We start from the raw sequence: 7410 nt of genomic DNA on the forward strand, positions 1-7410 counted from the left end.
GACAAACAAAGTTAGCAGCAGATATCTCTACAGAAACTTGGCAGTCCAGAAGGAAGTGGCATGATATATTCAACATGCTGAATGGGAAAAATATGTAGCCAAGAATACTCTATCCAGCAAGGCTATCATTCAGTATAGAAGGAGAGATGGAGTTTCCCGAATAAAAACCTAAAGGAGTTCATGCCCACTAAATCATCCCTATAAGAAATGATCTCAAGGTTCATGAGTTTGAGCCCCACATAAGGCTCTGCATAGACCAGGTGAAGCCTGCTTGGGATTCTCTCCCTCCCTATCTCTCTCCCAATCCCTTGCTTGCTCTCTCTCTCTCTCTCTCTCAAAATAAATAAGCTTAAAAAACAACAACAACAAAAAAAGAAATTACTGTGTTCTAAAATTCAGGCAGGCAAGGAATGGATCAAAACAAAAACAAAACAAACAAATAAATAATGCCACATGTTATCACACTAAATTATAATAAATAAACAACTAATCTAAATGGCCAAATTTGACCAAACAACTTGGACAGTTATGTAGTTTTCACTGGGAACCAAAGTAGAAAGACTATTTTTAAAAGTGCAATAACTATGGAAAATTGTAAAGTCACTGGAAAAAGTTATAAATATATATAAGAAAAATAATTTCAATTTCAGTTGAGAGATTGGAATGTGTACTAAGGGAATGTTTACTTAATTAAAAAATAAGGCATTTTAGTAATTCCAAACAAGATCCCTTAATTACTAGTAAAAGACTAATATCTTTTTTGATAAAAAGACTTTTAATATTAGTTTTATTTCCTTTTTTATTTTGAGAAAAAAATTAATTCAATATGCTTGCTTAAAATAATATGGCTAAAATAACTTGATTGTAACCTTACAATAAAATTTCTTTCCTCATCTATCCTACCCAATGTTTTGTAGTGAAACCTAAAAAAAAATTCACTGATCAGTAAAACCAGTAATTTTTGGATGGTAAATTTTGAATGATTAGTGGATTTTTTTATATTGCTTTCACTCTATATTTCTTTTTCTTTTTTTTAAATTTAAAAAAAAAATTTTAGGGGCGCCTGGGTGGCTCAGTCTAAGCGTCCGTCTTCGGCTCAGGTTATGATCTCACGGTTCGTGGATTCGAGCCCCTCAGGCTCTGTGCTGACAGCTAGCTCAGAGCCTGGAGTCTGCTTCAGAATCTGTGTCTCCCTCTTTCTCTGACCCTCCCCTGCTCACGCTGTCTGTCTTTCTGTTTCTCACTCTCTCTCAGAAATAAATAAAGCATTAATTTTTTTTTTAATTTTAATTCTTATTTTTCACAGAAAGAGTGCAAGTTGGGGAGAGGTAGAGAGAGAGAGGGAGACACAGAATCTGAAGCAGGCTTCAGGCTCTGAGCTGTCAGCACAGAGCCCAATGTGGGGCTCGAACCCACAAACTGCAAGATCATGACCTGAGCTGAAGTCAGAGGTTTAAACACTGAGCCACCTAGGCACCCCCTGCTTTCACTTTTTAATATGAAGAATAAAACAATTTAAGTTTAAATTATGAGGCTTGTTGTTCTTAAAAACTATAACCCCCAAAATATCAACTTCCATTCTTAAACTCCTATACTCTTCAGTAGTTAAATAGTATAATATGAAGAAAACCTTTGGTAATTTGAAGAAAAACCTCCAAGAAGTATTTGGAAGAAAGAATTGTGTTTTGTCACCTCTGAACTTTCTCTAGTGAAATCTGAAGCCGATCCCCATACACAGAAGACAAAGAGAGACCAAAGAAAGAGGCAGACTACTCTAGATTGGTAGGCAGCAGTTAAAACAAGACAGGGACTCACACATAAGTTTGAAATATTTGACAATTTCCTACAATACGATGTTTATTCCAGTTTCCTAATTCAAATTTAATCACATGTTTTGTGATACATAAATGAATAATCTATGTTATGAAGACTTCAAATGTTATATCCTATCTAGTTTATAATGATTAATTTATTCTGTATCTTAAATTATATGCCTTTCTAAATTACAATGTGTATTTGGTCATCTATCTTTATATTCTTATTAATATTGTTAGATGTTTCTCCAAATTCTTAGTATTTTTGAAATATCCATTTTTGACATCTTAATCATTTTTTCTCTTTTAAATTGTTTTCTACTAAACAGTGAGCAATTATTTATTATTACTTTACTTATATTCATTTTGCATTATAGTTATATAGTGTATTGAGCTTTGCCTAGTGAGCTTTTGTACATTCAAGATAAATGTATTTGAGTTCTCAAATTTCTTCTAAGGAAAGCACCTTATTGAATGCTGAAGTTTTTGTTAGTGGTCTGATGAACACTGTATTTAATATAGTCTTCAATTGCATATTTGACCAAGGAATGATTTAGGATAGTATTAAAATAATTGAGTTGATGGAGTTATGTAAATATTAGAGTTTAATCTTTAACTTATTAAATAGTAAATGAGTATCTCATATAAAAATTTTAAAATAGGTAAACTTCATGGGTTATCTTTGAAAAATACTTGAGAACTTGTATTTGTTTCTATTTTGAAGTCTTGTAAAAAAATAGAATGAATTAAGAATTCATCCTGTATTTCCTAGAGGGAATTATCATATTAATCAAATAATGAGAGCAAATTACTTACTATAGAAATTTTCCAACTAAGAAAATGCAGGCAAAATTTTAGAATTCAGGTTGATTTGCAATCTGTTTAATAAATGAATCTAGACAATAATGATCATTGTCTCTCAATATGCCAAATATATTATTTGTGAAATATATTACTTTATTATTTTCTATGTGATTTGGTGTTTCATTTATTTTTATGAGCCCATTGAATATTAGAAAATAATTTTCCCTCCTGTGTAAAACTTGATAACTCTATTATTTCTGTTTTAGCTTTTAGTAAAATTCAATCTGTTTGTTAATTTATGTATTAATCAATTACTGCCATTATATGATACTGGACAATAGATATTGTCAAGCCATGTCAGAGTTTACTCACTACTTTCTTAATGTATATTCTATTGTTGTTGAGTTTCTTAATGTATATTCTATTGTTGTGATGTTTGCTTAGTAAATGTTTTGTAAGTGAATTTTTTTAACACAAAGTGCTCCAGAAAAGGTATTAATTAATTGGCAAAATATTTTTAGAAGCAAAGTTGCTTTCTCACTAAGGAGATTGAGTTTTTATATTTTGTAATTTTACTAAACCTTATACACAAAGATTATAAATTACAATAATAGTCTCCAATCAGGAAAATTAAAATCAAGCAGTTTAACAGATAAGCTGATTCAACTCTTGGGTATGATAATGAGGTTTAAGATGCACAAGAACCTTTAAAATGGAGTCATCCTGTATCAAATGTATCAAGAAAGTAAACAATCACTTTATGAGATATAGAATTAGAAATATTTAAGCAGGAACTGCCAAAAGGCAAAAGGAAACAAATGGAAGGATTAGGTAATGAAGATTTGTGTGTGTGTGTGTATGTGTGTATGTGTGTGTGTACCTGTGTGTGTCAAAAAGTAAGTGTTCTATCAGATTGTGCAGGTGAATTATTGAGTGCAAGAAAGTGGAGTGAAGGTGGGAGAATACAATATTCAAGAACAGTATCTAACACAAGGGTGCTCAGCAGTAGTAAATAGATAAAGCATAAAATCATAAAAGCATAAGTCAATAATTTGAGCCAGAACATTTTAAATCTCAAAAGTACAATCCAATATTTCAAAGGAGTAAGTAATCAATTTGGTTTACACACACACACACACACACACACACACACACACACACACACACGGTATTTTATGGGACCCCTGCTGAGCTGGTTTATCACTCTATTACTTCTGTCATAGAAACTATTCTCCCTTCTCCCCCCTACACTTACACGTATCCTCATGAACACAAAACTGAATGTGGTGAATGCTTTGCAACTATATTTGTGTAATTGCCATCTTACTTTCAGGCTAATTTTGTTGTCCTGAATGTGAATTATTGACCCAACAAGGGCCAATAAAGGCCTATTTGTAAGCAATTGAGAGCTGAGGTTAGGACATTCCTAGTTCAGTTGTCCAGTCTCTTGGAAAGAGGAAGTAAATTTTTCTACCAGGTGAACTAAGGAGTATAGAAATCTGGTCTATGGACAGAGAAGAATGTAGCCGACTTCAGAGTAATGGAGGTGAAGAGATAACAAGTCCAAACAACTTTCTAAACTCTGGCTAACGAACTTTTCTGACAGTAGCTACTATTGTCTTTGAAACACATTATCAAGCCTTATAGTAACCTACTGATTTTACTCAATTAAATTTGAATTGTTTTCGGTTACTTGCAACATAGATTCAGAATTAAAGCAAATATATTAAAAAAAAACCTGTAGATTACATTTCAGTTATGACTGCATTCTAAAGTGATTTTGCCTGGCCCCACAATAAAATAAGAAGTAGGGATTTGTTTCTCAGGAACTAGCTGCTCTGAACAGCAACTCTTTAGAAACAAGGGTCAATTATCCGAGGATATAAACATTCTACACTTGCTACATGATTTACTTTTTTTTTAAGTAACTGTGTTACATAAATTAACTTGAATTTTTTTCACGTTTCTCTGCTCACAATGAAAGATATCAGCATAAAAATAATAGTAATAAATTCATATTTAGAATCAGAACTGAATCTTTACCAATTAGTAGTTTGCAAGATGCAGAAAAAGCGAAAGAGGGCAAAGATAGAGCTTAAAGTATGTTCTTGGTCAGTAATTTGAATTGCCTCAAAAAGAATATCCCTATGGGGGATTAATGTGTTTAAAAGATAAGGAAGATATTCTGGTTTAAAATTCCTGAAAGCTAGTGTAGGTCATTTACAATTGATTCTTGATGGTTTTCTTTCAAACTTTCCCTTAATATTGTTACTTTCTCGAAGTCAGCTTGTGGGCTTTTCCACATATTATCCACCATGCAGCTCTGTCTTTTTTATATTTTCAGAAGCCTTTCTCATTTTGTTATGGCCACTCTGAACCCACTTGTGCTTAAGAATCTCTACCCTCTTATTTTATTTTAATGCATTGTAATAGATTCATTTCATTGTCAAAGTAACTATTTTCTGTATGAATACTAACTCTCAAAATTCCAAGTTGCATGAAGGTAAAGATTGCTTTAAATAAGTATTCCATATTGAATTGTAAGCACCAAGAAGACAGGGACCCATGTTTCTAGATCACCATTGCTTTACCAGTATGATTTGCCATAGTGGTCAATGATCAGTGGGTAGGTAAAATGCACTAGCACTATTTGGCTGTGGAGGGATTGTTCTCATAGCACATATGAGAAAACAGTATTTCATACAGCAGGTGGTATTAACTTGGTAGGGATGCTATAACCACAGAAATGTGTGCTATTAACTCACAATTCTGTAAGCTAGAAGTCCTAGACAAGGATGTCAGCCAGGTTGATTTCTTCTATGAACAATCCTTATGTCCTTATAAGGCCATCAGTATTATTGCATTAGACCCATTTGTATGACTTCCTTTCACCTTAATTGCCTCTATAAAGACTTTATCTTCAATTACAGTCACATTCTGAGTTACTGAAGATTGGAACTGGACAATATGAATTTAGGGGGATTGTGGGTTGGGGGAGGACACAATCCAGCTCATAACTCAGGCTGAATAAAAAGTGTTCTACTCTTTGTTATTTATCAGGAAAGTGTAATGGTCATGGAGATGTCAAAGCCCATGCAGAAATAATTCAGACAGTCTTGTCTTTTTGTTCTAGAATTCTTTGAGTAGATAACTCTAGGGTACTATGTTCTTCAGTGTAAATATTCCTTCTCTTATACATGTTACTGAAGGATGGTGAATGTATCATGGATACCAATATGGCAGGGATTCTCAATGTGTTTTGCGATATGAGTAATATGATTGAAGTTATAAGTCATCTACTCAGAAATAAAAGGTATACACACTAAATATTCAAAGAGCTTAAAAGACTTTATATACTTTAAAACAAGTATACTCTGGGTTATAAACTCTAACTCTATACTGTGTCAACATATAAGTAGTAAAACTTTTATTAGACCAAAAACAAATAGAAACAACAAAATATTAAAATACATCAATTTATAAATTTGAGGGATTTAAAATTTTTTTCTAATAGTGGGTCCTATAGCTTATTAATTAATGTATAAGCAATATCTCCAATATCTCCTAACATAACTAGTTAGAAGAGGTGTACCACCTTTCTGAGATAAAAATAATTTGAGCCAAAATGTTCTGTTTTTACAAATATAAGAAATAAATTTGATCTTGGTGTTAGAATAATTAATTCTATGCTAGTCGTATAGATACTTCATTATTTTTTTTCTATTTTCAAAAGGAATATACCAGGGATTTAGGCACCTAATGCCAAAGCTTCAGAATTAAAACTGAGTTATCCATACATTATATCTAAATAATAAATGTTTCAAAGACTGAATTCTTGTGTTTGTCAGATGTCCTGAATGAATATATTTAATACTTTATTTCTTAGATTAAAGCCTTTTCCTTAACAAAATTGGGAATAAGTCATACTTACTAGTTTATCTTAAAGGTTATCCCGTTGCTTTTCTCTGCTATTCTTTCCTGTCATTCTAAAGAAAAACAGCTCATTCTACTCAGCTTTAAGGTATTTGCTTTCAAAATAATCATCCAAAGTTTTAGAGCCTGTGGAGTGACAACCTCCATACCTTACTGGTCACAGGTCATTTTAAGGCAACTAAAACCATTGAAAACCAATCTGATAGGAATGCCCTGTCTATGTAATCCTCAGGGGAGAATGTGGAAGTTAGTCACATAGCGTAGCAGAACTGTCTGCCACACAGACACCATAGATAAATAGTCCCGAAAGGACAGTAGGGCAAAGGAAAAGAAGCCTATGTCTTATATAGAGAAGCACATTTTGCCTCACAATGATTGGGCTTTTTAGACATTTTAGAGGTTCTTATTTAATAATTGGGTATGTAATTGCCCAACCAATTTTCTTGTGTCCGAAAAATACATAAGTCCTGACACACCTCCATTTTTTTTAAAGTTGTAATGACACTTCTGAAAAGAGAAAAGTACCATGAGAGACTCTTGAATGCTGAGAACAAACTGCGGGCTGAGGGGGACGGGGGTGCTGGAGAAAGGAAGGGGGATGATGGGCATGGAGGAGGGCACTTGTGAGGATGAGCACTGGGTGTTATATGTAAACCAACTTGACAATAAACTATAAGAAAAAAAGAGAGAGAAAAGTATCTTCCTCTCCTGCTTATGGAATCAATTACATCAGAGGGCAGAGAAGCTGGAAAAATCAGAATGAAGCAATGACTGACAGATGAATACAACAGAAAATTGCAAAATCTGTGAGATAACTGAGAATGTCTGGGTAATCATGTGTTCAGGAAGGAAGGTACAT

The sequence above is a fragment of the Hyaena hyaena genome, unplaced genomic scaffold, assembly GCF_003009895.1.
Source record: "Hyaena hyaena isolate Hyena2069 unplaced genomic scaffold, ASM300989v1 scaffold_1024, whole genome shotgun sequence".
NCBI lineage: Eukaryota > Metazoa > Chordata > Mammalia > Carnivora > Hyaenidae > Hyaena > Hyaena hyaena.